The sequence below is a fragment of the Lissotriton helveticus genome, chromosome 1_1 (assembly GCF_964261635.1).
Source record: "Lissotriton helveticus chromosome 1_1, aLisHel1.1, whole genome shotgun sequence".
Taxonomy (NCBI): Eukaryota; Metazoa; Chordata; class Amphibia; order Caudata; family Salamandridae; genus Lissotriton; species Lissotriton helveticus.
In genome coordinates this window covers 1,365,043,362-1,365,058,400 of record NC_136057.1, presented here as the reverse complement: position 1 = coordinate 1,365,058,400, position 15,039 = coordinate 1,365,043,362, and positions in this window count along the sequence as shown.

Genomic DNA, 15,039 nt, shown 5'->3' with positions numbered 1-15,039 from the left:
TGTACCTAGCAAGATCTGGTCTTAAATATGCTTCGATCAGAGTGCATTTATCTGCCATTACAGCTTATAGGAAGTCACCTAGTCAGCCCTCCTTTTTCCAAATGCAAGTGGTCAATGACTTCTTGCAGGGTTTAAAGAAAGTGTATCCCCCTGTTTGAAGCCCTTCTCCTCCCTGGGAGTTGAACCTGGTGTTGTCTAAGTTGATGGGTCCTCCCTTTGAGCCCATCCACAGAGCTTCCTTGCAGCATGGATCTTGGAAAGCTGCTTTTCTAGTAGCGATTACATCAGCGCGCAGAGTAAGCGAGATACAAGCGCTATGTACCAATGAACCTTACACTGTTTTCCACCATAACAGAGTAGTCTTGAGGGCACATCCTTCTTTTCTCCCTAATGTGGTGTCTGATTTTCACATCAATCAGTCCATTTCCCTGCCATCTTTCTTCCCTGATCCGGCGACCCCAGTTGAGCGATCGCTTCATTCCTTAGATCTTAAAAGAGTACTTAAGTTCTACTTACAGAGTACAAAAGAGATAAGGAAGACAGATCAATTGTTTGTTAATTATGGCGCCATGAGAACTGGCTTCCCAGTCGCTAAGAGATTCATTTTGAGATGGATTGTTTGATGCATTACCTTAGCTTATCAGCTGGCGAAGAGGCCCTTACCTTTACCTCCCAAGGCTCATTCCACCAGGGGGAAAGCGGCCACTGTTGCATTCTTGCATGATGTGCCTATGTCAGAAATTTGCAAGGCCGCAACCTGGAAGTCAGTTCATACTTTTACGAGGCACTACTGCCTAGAGTCTGATTCCAGGGCTGATGCTCAAGTAGGCCAGGCCTCCTTGAGGAATCTGTTCAGATAGTGGTTTTTTACTCTATACTAGCTTGGTGTTTTTAACTAAGCTTACTGATTATATTTACTGTGTTTTCCTTTGCCCGCAGGGAGATGAGGTGAGGCTCGCTATTCTATTCTAATGCTTATGACTATTGATGAGGATCCCCTGGAAGAGAAGGATTAGTTACTTAACTGTAATCCTAGTTCTCTTCCAGGGTTATCCTCATCAAAGTCATAAGCAACCCTCCCGCCTCCCTGGGCAAAGGACTATTAAAAGTTGGAGATATTGTTAACCTCTTAGTTTTATTGTTTTTCAGTCTCCGTAAAGAACAACTGACCTAACTGTCACCCCTGAGGCATGATGGGAAGCTGGGGGTCAGGAGTGCCTTAAAGGCACGGTGTCAGTTTATTGTATGCAGCTACAGGTTAGCTTTTCAGTCTTTTTAGACTGTGTATTTGCAATGCAGCCTGGGAGCTTCCTATGCTTTCAGTGTGTTATAAGAATTTCTACTGTTTTCTGAGCATTAAAACAGTTCCAAAACAAACTTTATTGTTGTTTCTCATGTTTCTAATGCATGATATTCATGTTTGGTGGAAATTCATTACAGTATGATTCAGCTCTAGTATTTATTAGGCTGCAATTGCTTATTTTTTTTATATATATGTGTGTATATATATATATATATATATATATATATATGGTTATATATATGTGGGGCACATATAATATAGTGTTTCCGGGGTCCCGTGCATGGGCGGGAATATTCTAAAGCCTATGACTTTGATGAGGATACCCCTGGAAGAGAACAAGGATTACAGGTAAGTAACTAATCCTTTCCCCCTCTACTGTCTCAAGCCCCCTACGTATGAACCGCAGCACTCCCGCCTGTTTAGCAATGCACACTCCCCTAATGTATGTTTTGAACACCACCCAGAGCGTGGATTGCAGCTCCACAATTCATGTGTTTAATAGGAAATACTTGATTATGGCTTCCATGACTTACCTACGAAAGACCTCAGCCAGAAGCGCCTCTGAGGGAAATTGCCGGGACACATAGGAACGTGCAACATTGGATATGGTTAATGTCAGGAGTGCAGGTGAGTGATCTGATAGTGTACGCGGCTGATAATCGACTGTGGTAACCACTAGCAGGAGGTGGGGCGAGACACCAATGGTCTATTCGTGGCCAGAAGCCATGCGGGGCTGAATAGAACGAGTAATCCCGCACTGCAGGGTGACGCACCCTCCAGGGGTCTTTAAGAAAAAAAGACTTTAGTGGTCTGTCCTGTGCTAATCGTGTCCATCGCAGGGTCCGGGGTAAGATTGGAGTTCCCCCATTAGCATGTTATCAATGTCTAATCGTGCGACGTGTGTGGCTATGCTAGGGAAGAATTCAGTAGAGTCCACATTCAGGGATATACATTATTCACTATGTGGGTAATTTCCCCTCTTCGTCAGCCACCACTAGCCGGACTCGGAAAGGGAGTGACGTATGGACCAAAATGCACACACCCCAGAAATAATTACTAGAGTTGGCAAACAAACTATTGTCCCCCCCACCCCACCCCAAGTCACTGCAAAGCAATGTGTGGGAAGCGGGGCATAGGGAGTCTCTTGCTAAAAAAAAACCACTTGTATGGCGTGCCGGGCCAAATATGACAGATCCTAGCTCCCTTTTCAGGGGTTGGAGAGCCTTCAGACATTCCACGTCAGGCATTGAAGTAGTAATCCCTCTTGTTTCATGTCTGGGGGGAAATTTATATGATAATGTGATCCATGGGTATCTATGCGGGTGTGCGGTATGCTCCTGTCTGTTTAACCATGTTAGCTCCCCGTGCAATAAAATTCGTAAACATGCAATTTCTAAACAATCTAAAACCCTCCACCCCAACCCACATCAGACACAAAGAAACCAGTACCCGTTGAATCCCTTCATTTTCCCCTAACAGAAACTTCAATTCAACAACGTAAGAAAATTCCGAGGGGGCAGGCAACACTCTTGAGAGACCGCCAATTAGAAACGTGTGTTCGCAAGTGTTCAGTACCGCCTTACAAATGTGATATTAACAAGGAATGTCCACCTCGACACACCCACTATTATTTAATCAACAGACTCCAGATACCCCATAGTTTCCAGTACAGCCGGTAGCACCAGCTAGATCAAGCAACGGCAAGTATCCCAGAAAATATTTATGTGCCAACCAGTTATGATTGGGATACCGTCGCCTCTTTGCCACCCGCTCAGGAATTCAGCTTGAAATGGTATTGTTTCCAGAATTTGGTGGCACCTTGCTGTTGACTGGAATTCATAGCAGTGCCTGGTAGAGCGTGGCATAGCGCACATTTGCCTTCTGTAATGTAAGCTTGATGTCCCCACCTTTTCAGCACGCCTCTTGCACCATCAGTGTGAAGTTCGCGAAGAGCCCCAGTTCTGAGCCCTAATATGTAACTGTCCCACGTTGTAGAGCAAACCGGAGCGCCACATCCCGATCATGGTAATTGACAAGTTTTGCAATAATTAATCTTGGAGGTGCCCCCGGTGCAGAGTGCAAAAACAACAGGTGATGGACAGAATGCAGAACAATGTCATACATTCACCCCAGTACAGAGATCTGGGCCTAAATCCATTGTTTTTTGCTCACCATGCCTTTCCAGTTTGAACCCAGCCATATGCAAATCAGTCTTGACCCTGTACCCCATGTGAACAGTCCAGCCCGAACTGCCAAGCCAGGTCCTCCCTGGACTGGAAACAAGCATCCAAGGACCGGTTTCGGGCTTTCAGCCCTCATCAGCCTGGATAGCTTGATTCCAGTGGCATGGAGAGCAAGGGACTCACGTCTGAGCATACCCGTCCCACTCGTGGTGACAAAAGCAAAAACAACAGGTAATGGACAGAATGCAGAACAATGTCATACATTCACCCCAGTACAGAGATCTGGGCCTAAATCCATCGTTTTTTTGCTCACCATGCCTTTCCAATTTGAACCCAGCTATATGCAAATCAGTCTTGACCCTGTACCCCATGGGAACAGTCCAGCCCGAACTGCCAAGCCAGGTCCTCCCTGGACTGGAAACAAGCATCCAAGGACCGGTTTCGGGCTTTCAGCCCTCATCAGCCTGGATAGCTTGATTCCAGTGGCTTGGAGAGCACGGGACTCACGTCTGAGCATACCCGTCCCACTCGGGGTGACAAAAGCAAAAACAACAGGTGATGGACAGAATGCAGAACAATGTCATACATTCACCCCAGTACAGAGATCTGGGCCTAAATCCATAGTTTTTTTGCTCGCCATGCCTTTCCAGTTTGAACCTAGCCATATGCAAATCAGTCTTGACCCTGTACCCCATGGGAACAGTCCAGCCCGAACTGCCAAGCCAGGTCCTCCCTGGACTGGAAACAAGCATCCAAGGACCGGTTTCGGGCTTTCAGCCCTCATCAGCCTGGATAGCTTGATTCCAGTGGCATGGAGAGCACGGGACTCACGTCTGAGCATACCCGTCCCACTCGGGGTGACAAAAGCAAAAACAACAGGTGATGGACAGAATGCAGAACAATGTCATACATTCACCCCAGTACAGAGATCTGGGCCTAAATCCATCGTTTTTTTGCTCACCATGCCTTTCCAGTTTGAACCCAGCTATATGCAAATCAGTCTTGACCCTGTACCCCATGGGAACAGTCCAGCCCGAACTGCCAAGCCAGGTCCTCCCTGGACTGGAAACAAGCATCCAAGGACCGGTTTCGGGCTTTCAGCCCTCATCAGCCTGGATAGCTTGATTCCAGTGGCATGGAGAGCACGGGACTCACGTCTGAGCATACCCGTCCCACTCGGGGTGACAAAAGCAAAAACAACAGGTGATGGACAGAATGCAGAACAATGTCATACATTCACCCTAGTACAGAGATCTGATCCTGTAATCCATCGTTTTTTTGCTCACCATGCCTTTCCAGTTTTAACCCAGCCATATGCAAATCAGTCTTGACCCTGTACCCCATGGGAACAGTCCAGCCCGAACTGCCAAGCCAGGTCCTCCCTGAACTGGAAACAAGCATCCAAGGACCGGTTTCGGGTTTTCAGCCCTCATCAGCCTGGATAGCTTGATTCCAGTGGCATGGAGAGCACGGGACTCACGTCTGAGCATACCCGTCCCACTCGGGGTGACAAAAGCAAAACAAGCACTGGCGTTGCCAATAGGTTTCGCATTTAGAAAGTTGGAGCTATTGGTTTTGTAAATGACATTTTATATTTATATATTGTTATTGACAATGCCAATAACGATATATAAATATAAAATGTCATTTACAAAACCAATAGCTCCAACTTTCCAAATGCGAAACCTATTGGCAACGCCAGTGCTTGTTTTCATTTTCAACTGAGGAAGGACGAGGTACGCGGTGGAGTGGAGCCGTCCCCTGTCACGGAGCTGCCTGCCGAAGATAAACGAATGCTGGTCAGGTCCCAGGACCACAGAGCTTCAACGTGTCGAAATGAAATAGTAAACAGTGACAGGCACATCGCTCGGTGTATGGTGGTTTAAGATTCACTCCGATACCACCAACACAGTCCAAGAAGAAATGGATTACACAAACAAATGCACATATAAGTACAGGGTCAATACATAAAACACAGCTTTCTTTTTGTCTCTATCATTTTATCTATCTATAATTTTGAATGTTTGCAAATAGATAGATGGTGACACAGTAGAGCTATAGCGGCACAATAAAATTACATGAGAGAAATGGCACAGGTGCGTGCACAGCGAACAGGCAGATGAAGCGATATCGGACTCATATGCAGAAATATTAGGTTACCCGTGAATGCACATAAACGGACTGTCACACTGATTAGTGTACGTTAGACAAGTAGTTACACGTGTAGACAGTACAATTCACTGGAAAGGCAGACAAGTATACATGGGTTGACAAACATAACTGGGTAGAGGAACAGGAACAGACAGACCGACGGACAGTCGGATGACGGGCAGGCAAACAATTAGACGGATAACCTAGTAAACAGTCAGACACGTAAACACCTATACAGATAAGCATGCAAACGGTGAGATACCCGGCAGGTAAACAGACACTTGAGAGGAAAAAGAAAAACAACAAACAAATAAATGACAGACAGGTACATGAAAAGACCGGTAGTTAAAAGATTGAACAAACTGAAAGACAGGATAAACAACAGGGAGCTAAAGGGATAGACACAAAAGAAGCAGAAAAATTGAAAAACGATATAGCAAGCGTCAGTCAGAAAAACATACGTCAGAGAGACGGTAACAGATAAAACGGATAGACAGGAAGCAGAAGCGATGGACAGATCGACAGATACGTGTATAGAAATACCCTTCCGTTCCCTCCAGGGGCTGCTGAGGGGTGCAACGTCACGTGTCTTGGAACTTCAGACAGGTCAGGGCACAGTGCTGCCGCACACAAGGGCAATCCGGTCTCTTTAACAAGTCTGGGTAACTGGTTATCTCCGCACTAGAGAGGTGGAGAAAACTGAAAACTGTCTCAAACACACTCGAGAAAACAGGACACGGAAGGCGCTAAAAGATCGCCCAAACAAGCGCAGGCGAAAGAAACAGTAATAAGCACAAGAAAATATATAAATTAAAGGAGTAGGTAATAATGTAAAAAGAGTGGAGGCCTTGTGCAAAGAAAAAAGAAAGGAAACAAATAAAAAAGGTTGAGTTAAAATCATAAGAGGAAAAAACGTCAGGAAGCAAAAATATGAACAACATAATGAAGAGAAGAAAATAAGAAATTAATTGCAGATGGGAGAATGGAAACAATCATGGGAAGATAGCATACTGGAAGAAATGGAAAGAAGGACTTGTTGAATGGAGGAGAAATAAAGGAAGGAAAGGCAGTAGAAAGAGACTCGAAAAACAAGTTTGACCCGCTCTTAATATTTTTCAAAAGAATTTCTATTACGTATTGACGCCAGGGTGCGTGGCGACCATCTTTCGAACGGAATCAGTCCCTATGGAAATAAAAGAAAGACAAAATCGCAACCTAAAAATGACGCCTAAAAGTCTCCAGCAATTCTAGCTGCCATGATACAATAGTGTTTTGGAATAAAGAACTGATAAGCCTCAAGATAAAAATGATTCTATAATACAAAAGCGATTGCATTAAGTGATTACGTCTATTTCAACAGAAAATAAACGAAAGCGAAGCACATTTTCAATTTCTTTTAGGTGGAAGAGAACTATTTGTATACATTTCGGTATGTGCATACAAACTAATTGATATTATAATGCTAACATAGGAAATGCTGTTGGAACGTGTTCTCTTTGAGCGGCGAATTAAAAGCATACTCCAAGATGGCCGCTGCAATGACGACATCTCTCACTGTGGGGTTTGCAGCTTCTTTTCCGTGAGTCTGGTTGCTTCACGCCGCAGTTGAGTGAAGAGTTGCAGACGTCCGACAGGCGTTTGCGGTGGCAGTGATGGGTCGGGAGTCTAGGTGAGTTAGACCCTTCAATGTTTTCAGTGCGGGCAATCTGACTGAGTACACTGGGCTGGGGCTCAAGACGTCCCGCACCGGAGCGAAAGCTTTCCACTTCTATGCTATTGACTCTGGGTCTGGTGGCGTAGTGTTTGCCGTGCACAAACACATAGCATATATGTGCGGGTATTATTTAACTAATCACAGGAGATAGCGTTAAGGTAAAGGTAGCAAGTAAGGGGGAGAAGTGTGGGAGGGAAGCCGGATGGGGGCGGGAGAGCCTGGGAATGCGAGCGAGGGGAGGAGAAGTGTGGGAGGGAAGCCGGATGGGGGCGGGAAAGCCTGGTGGGGGGGCCGGGATGCGAGCGAGGGGAGGCAGGCGGATTAGGGAGATGCGCGTGCTTGTGTGGTCACGTGACCCGCTTTTGTGGTCACGTGACCTCACATGCACTGTGAAGAAACCGCAGTGGTTTCACTAGTCGATCAAGCCCTTGAATTTTCGCCTATTACATTCGCAAGCGAATGATAATAGGCGAAACCTAAACAACAGGTGATGGACAGAATGCAGAACAATGTCATACATTCACCCCAGTACAGAGATCTGGGCCTAAATCCATCGTTTTTTTGCTCACCATGCCTTTCCAGTTTGAACCCAGCCATATGCAAATCAGTCTTGACCCTGTACCCCATGGGAACAGTCCAGCCCGAACTGCCAAGCCAGGTCCTCCCTGGACTGGAAACAAGCATCCAAGGACCGGTTTCGGGCTTTCAGCCCTCATCAGCCTGGATAGCTTGATTCCAGTGGCATGGACAGCACGGGACTCACGTCTGAGCATACCCGTCCTACTCGGTGCAGAGTGCAGCCCAAGTGATCTGTGTGCTCTCTCCACTGCAAATGTTGCGGAAAAGACTTCTCTGCCAAACAAGTCAACTAGGACTTTGACACAGCCAGCCATAGGGCCAGTGTTTGTGGATTCAGCCACCGCGGCTATGCGTATGTTGTTACAGCGTGATCGTGCCTTCAAGTCTTCAGCCTTAGAGGCCACCATTTAAGAAGCAGTTCAGCTCTCTCCAATCTTTTACTAGTAGTGGGCTGCAAATCCTCCAAGTTCGATACGTGCTGTTCCACTTCGCCTAAACGGGTCCCCTGCTACTCGATAACAATGTATGTCTCGTAGTTGTGGTTTTGGATAGGCCTGGGTTTGCCCTGCACATTTGCCAGGTGCCACCCTGCTGTCCTTTGGAATCGTCTAGGTTTCTTTCAGAACACCCAGAACGTAGTCTTGCACCCTGAACTACCACCTCCTGCCGTCAGCCCGCACACCAAGCTTGGCCCGGCGGCAGGCGGCGCCCCAATACTATTTAGATCCAGATGCGTTTTGAAGTGTATGCAGTACCCAAGACAGGACCTGTTTATGCTAGCTGTTCCTCCTCTTTTTCTTGACTTGGTCCCCTGATTAACTCAGGATCCCAACGCTTGTTTACCATTGGATTTGTACCCCAGCTCACCTGTTCTTTTGATCCACTCTGACAGTACTTGTTACAATTCACTTTCAGAGTAAGTTATGTGCTCGCAAGCCTAATACCTTATGTTTCTGCAGCCATTCCCATTCAATAGGCCTGGCTGACGGTCACCTTATTTTTTCAGGTGGCTTCTCACTCCACCCCTATCTCCTTCATGAGCCTGTGACACCATGTTTGTCCCCACCATTGACCTGTGAGAGGACCCTTTCATCCCATTCACAGTAATTATACATCGCACGCCCATTCCCCGGGACGTTTTTAATCTTTCACCATATTCGCTAGGGATGTGACACACCATCCTTTCTCTCCTTAGTTGCTCCGCAATCCCACTCCAACCACTCACTGTCCTGAGGAAGATCCCACCTGTAAGGCTCTCAAGGAGGCCTACGTCTTCAAGGGGGTCGAAACGTCGACAAACATCAAATGCTAGTCTTACCTACAGTACTTGAATTACTGAGAAATTATATGTTACATGGCATATAAGTACAGATAGTGTGTACCTCAATTTTATGTTGGTTTGTTTCATGTTCTTTTCTGGCACATTAATAATATGTGCTTGCATTATATGTGATTTGTACTCTCTCCTTCCCACTACCTCTCCCGAATCACAGCCTTTCCCACCCCCACCCCTTTTCCTGGGCACTGCAATGTTGCCAGTTTTATATTTAATGTACAATGTGTTTTTTTTCAGTCTGAAGAAACTCTGATCAGTGTCGGTGTGATTAAATAACACTGAAACTTGAAGTTTGCTATGATTTGTAGATTTTGAATCTTTGTTTTACAGTTTGTTTTGACCTTTAACACTTGTGATGTTATAAATACTGGGACCACCCCATTATATATTGTCTAGTACCCAGGTCCCAGTAATTCCGGGTTTACCCTTTTGTGTAATCTCACTCGATTCAGCCGTGCATCTCTTCCAGCCAGGATGAGAGCGTGTCCAGCCTTGCATCAATGGATTTAAATCCAGCCAGCAACACTGCCATGATGGCAGCAGTGCTGTCTAACAGAGGGACCTCACCTCCTGGGGGGCCCTCTGCGTCTTCACGCCTGGGGGTCTTCGTGGCGTCAAAAGATAGCTGGTGTGGTTTTGGATCTGTGTGCCCCATTGCTGGGTAAGGCAGTGTGTAGCAGTTTCAGATACAGGAATATCCTGCTGTGTTGCAACACCCACACCAGAACTCATGTTCGGAAATCCAGTTCCCTCACTGGGGGCTGATTAAGCCAGATTAGCTTGTTCGGCACATGGTTTTTCAGTAGTACCCATCAATGTTAGACTATGAGGGCGCATTTGCCCGGTTTAGCTTCGCGTGCGAGGGGTGGGACAAACCAGCAGCCCCCGCCACACCGTTCACAGGATATGTAGGTTTAGATGTTCTCCCCTGTCACACACCCCACCCCCTCTCAAGAATTAGGGAGGGCACAGGATTGCCATCTTTGTCAGATCCCAGGGATCAGCGTGGATGCAGCGCGATGCCCAGCCTCCCAGCGCCTTTGGTGTCAGCGATATCATTACCCTCCGTACTCACTGGCTTTCACAGCCACGGCTCAACACCGAGCACATTCTGGGTTTTCTTTGCAGTAGGGGGCCCACAGCAGTGGTGAAACGATCGCACACAGGCTCAGCGGCTCGCAGGCACTACGGAGTCAGAGGCCTGTACTGCCGCCACTGCGCAAGCCCTGTCGTGTATTTCTATAGGTTCTGAATCGATCCCCCTATTCCTGACCCTATTCTGGTTAAACTAACTATCAAGTTAACTAACAGTCAGCCCATGAGGCAAGAAAAGCCCCCATGATGCAGATACCGTTATCTGACGCAGTCACACTACGGCACAGGAACGTGTTATCTGATTAGGTCATAACGCTTGAGATCTAATTAGACAAGCGACATTCCTCCAGCCCCTGATAAGGCATACAACGTTCTCATAACAAATCAAACCTATGACAACCTGGAAAATCCGTGCGGCCATTGTTTTGATTTCACAGAGAACTTTAGTAAAGAATGTGCTAACGAGCAAGTCGTATGACATCTTTATTGACGTATCTATGTCCATCCTTACGTCAATCTCGGCACCTTTAAGGTATAAATATTGCCGATCTTGCCCTATGCAAACACACGCGTGGTGACAAGACGGAGCAGCCATACTTGCCGAAGCCGAGAGCAGAAGCAGACCCCGCTGGCGCAGCCCCGCCTTCCTGACGCGCTGAGAGACGCGCTGCTATCTCAAGCCGAGAGACCCAGCACCGGCGTTTCCGGGTAGCCCTCGCAGGCAGCCTGGAATATCGAGAGCAGAGAAAGAGATACCATTCCTCATTCATCCTAACTTCCAGGTACAGAACTGAATAACCCCTCACAGAGAATTCTTTAGCTATTCACTTGGCAAAAACAAACTTAACTTAAACTGTAACTTTCTATTCCCGCCCACGCATTAGACTTAGGTCAGGTACACGGGGTAGGCGTATTTAGAAACACCAGTTGAGTACGTTTAGTCAAATGTATATGTGTATGTAAATATATTTTAATCATTTTAAACATCATATGGCTCAGAAACCATATCAATGTTTTTACAGTATTATTTTATACTATTGCTTTTAATGTATGCACTTTACTTAACTATAAGTATTGCAATAATATCGATCCATTTCTCTTGTACGAGAAAAGAGACTGATCAATAAATAACATCTTTTTATTGAACACGCCCGTCTCTTTCCCTTTTCTCTACATACTGATGAGACTAAGAATGCACGTACTGACTGAGTAAAATAATTTAGTAATCAACAAAAAGGGACACTTGTAACACTTTTCGACTTTCGGTTTAGTGCAAATAAGGAAACCCTCAGAGAGGTCAATGTTTACTTGCGAGTAGCGGTATATTCGTTTCTTCCGCCCCACATTGACACTCATGCAGTTATCATCGGGTTTTTCCTCTTGGTATGTACTGCTAGCCTCATCCAGAGGCACCTCAAGTCTCAAGTGTAGTGTCCAGAGACAAAAGGACTTTCCCAAAAGGATTTGTAAAAAATGAAGAAGTATACCCGGAATTTTTTTTTAATATTGGGTAAACTTTCATTATTAAAAATTTGAATACTCAATGGTAGACAGGGTTACGTGACTACATGGTATTACTCGAATAGTGGTTTTGTCGACATGTTTCAGCTCTATTGGGCCAGGCGGTCTGTAGAGCTTTCGTCAGGACTAACAGGGGGTAATACAAACAAACATATAAAAATCTACTCACACGGATTGTGCGGTAATTCCACAACTCAATACATTGAATTGAGTATTCTTCTCAATCTATGAAGAAATGTACACACAAAGCTATATTATACTTCATGCTGTGAGGCCTAGAGGGAAGTAAGTGCAGTAACAAATATAGTGCCAATACTAACACTCTTGTAGAGATCATGAGATATTATCATGAAGAAAGGCGTTAAAGATCCAGGTAATAAATTGATTAACACTGAAAAACGCTGGTGTGCTATTAGGAAGGTTGGTGACTGTGGCTATAGATGCTTTTTACAATAAGATTTGGTGGCGCGATGTAAGCAAACACTGTTAATTACAAGTGTAAAGAATCATGCATCATATGTGGTGTTATTCATATAGTTATGAGGATGCCATTTCATTCGCTTCAATTATTTAACTAGAAGCGCATACCATTGTTTATAAAACAGTCGTCTGTGTGGCGCATTATTTACATTTAAAATTACAAGATAGACGCTCTGCATTACGGTCTCAAGGGCCGCGAGGTTTAAGTAAACACAGGGCGGCAGACGCGGCATTGCGGAGGGCTTACCTGTCGTTATTACGACTTCTGCTTCCTTCGGGGGTCCTTCAATCGCCACAGAGCTGAAGCGGAGAAGGAACCTCGATCAGGGCCAGTTAGATTAGAAGGGCTTACCTAGGAAGGCGGTCTCGAGACTCTAGTGCACTCCGCCATTACCCGCATGGAGTCCTCCTCCTGCCTTGTGCTGACTCTGCCCCCGGAGTGCTGGGTGCCAGATTGTAGTTTCTTTTTATGGGAAATAGGCACATCGGGGAAAGTACATTTTACGTGCATTATCGTGGCTTGCTGTTGCAATAGTTTTAATGCCGTTTTTCTTGGTTTCAGGTAATTGCGTTTTTGTAAAAGGGCAATACATCACCCTGTGTGAGGCATAGATAATATCTACAGGGTCCATTCCCAGGGTCAGGGCCACATGTTGATTATAGAGTCCATTGAAACTAAAAAACGGGCATTATTGGGTGTCAGGGATGGATGATCATGAATCTTGTTATACTGGTAGAAATTGTAGTGAATTACTTAGCGAAGTGATGCCAAGCCACATTATCATTTAAACCAGTGTCAAAGGTACGTAGACGGTCCACCCATCTTTGCTCTTTTTCATAGAGGGTCTTCTCAGCATTGCCAGATTTATTAGTAAGCATTTCTATAACTGTCCAATGCATTTCTTCGTGCATATGATTTTTTTCGATGAAATGAGCACAAAGTTTCGTGGTATTCTTTTTCAGTTTTATATTGCTCCTATGCTCTCCTATCCGGAGTTTTACCTTGCGGCAGGTCATCCCGATGTATCTCTTTTGACACGGGCACTGGATCATATAAATCACATGAGATGAATTACAGTTGGTAAACTGTCTCTGGGTCCAAACAAAATCCTCTCCCATTTGCAGGCTTTTTGTTGCTGTTGTAGTCTTACAGGCTACGCATGCTCCGCAGGGGAAATGTCCTGAGAGCGGGGTCATGTGGGCACTGTTGGTAATTGAGGTGGTAGCTACCTGCCTGGGACGTGTGTGTACCAGGGTGTCTTTAAGGTTCTTGGTCCTTCGGTTCGCGAATCTTGGTCTTGGCCAATCAAATTTGCCAGTATTGACTATGTGCCAGTTCTTCTTAATGAGCTTTTGGATAGCATATGTAGCTGGATTAAAAGTGGTCACACATGTAGTTAGGTCCTTTTCTGGTTCTTTTGGGAACGTTTGTAAAAGGCACTCTCGGGGTTGGTTATCGGCCCTCTTCTTACATTTTTTGATGACTTTCTCTGTGTAGTCTCGCATTTTCAGTTTCTGACTCAGTTCAGCTGCTTGTGTTTGATAATCGCAGTTTTTGCTGCAATTCCTCTTCAAGCGTAGGAATTGGCTAAAAGGTAGATTGTCCCGAAGGGGTTTCGGATGGTGACTCTTGTGGGACAACAGACTATTTTTCGCAGTTGGCTTCGTGAAAGTTTTGGTTTGTAAAGTACTGTTGTCCTCAAAGATTGTTAGGTCCAGGAAATCAAGGCGGCTACTACTGGAGGTGTGTGTAAATTTCAGCCAAGGGTCCAAAGAATTTAGCCATATCATGAATACAGAGAGGTCTTGTTGGGTGTTCCATATTAGGAAAATATCATCGATATATCTCTTCCAGTATATTATACTGGAAGAGAAAGTGTTGTTTTCACTGAAAACCAGCTCTGATTCGAAATGGCTGACGTATAGTCCTGCCACCGAAGGCGCGAAGGCGCTGCCCATGGAGGTACCATGGCATTGTAGGTACAGTTGGTCATTGTACCGGAAGAAATTTTCTTTTAGTGCCAATTTGCAACACTCCAGTACAAAATGTCTGGGTGTATTGTACTGCCATGTTGATGAATAGAGAACGTCCTCTAGCATCTGTAGGGTGGAGTCTTGAGGTAGGCTGGTGAATAGGGATTCAACATCCAGACCTACTAGGAGCATTGTAGCGGAGTTGAAGGCGCAGACGAATTTTTAAAACCTCTGGTGCAGAAGACAAGCTCTTACTTGAGAGATACGAAGGATCTTTTGACACAAATTGAAAATATGCCCTTCAACTCCGCTACAATGCTCCTAGTAGGTCTGGATGTTGAATCCCTATTCACCAGCCTACCTCAAGACTCCACCCTACAGATGCTAGAGGACGTTCTCTATTCATCAACATGGCAGTACAATACACCCAGACATTTTGTACTGGAGTGTTGCAAATTGGCACTAAAAGAAAATTTCTTCCGGTACAATGACCAACTGTACCTACAATGCCATGGTACCTCCATGGGCAGCGCCTTCGCGCCTTCGGTGGCAGGACTATACGTCAGCCATTTCGAATCAGAGCTGGTTTTCAGTGAAAACAACACTTTCTCTTCCAGTATAATATACTGGAAGAGATATATCGATGATATTTTCCTAATATGGAACACCCAACAAGACCTCTCTGTATTCATGATATGGCTAA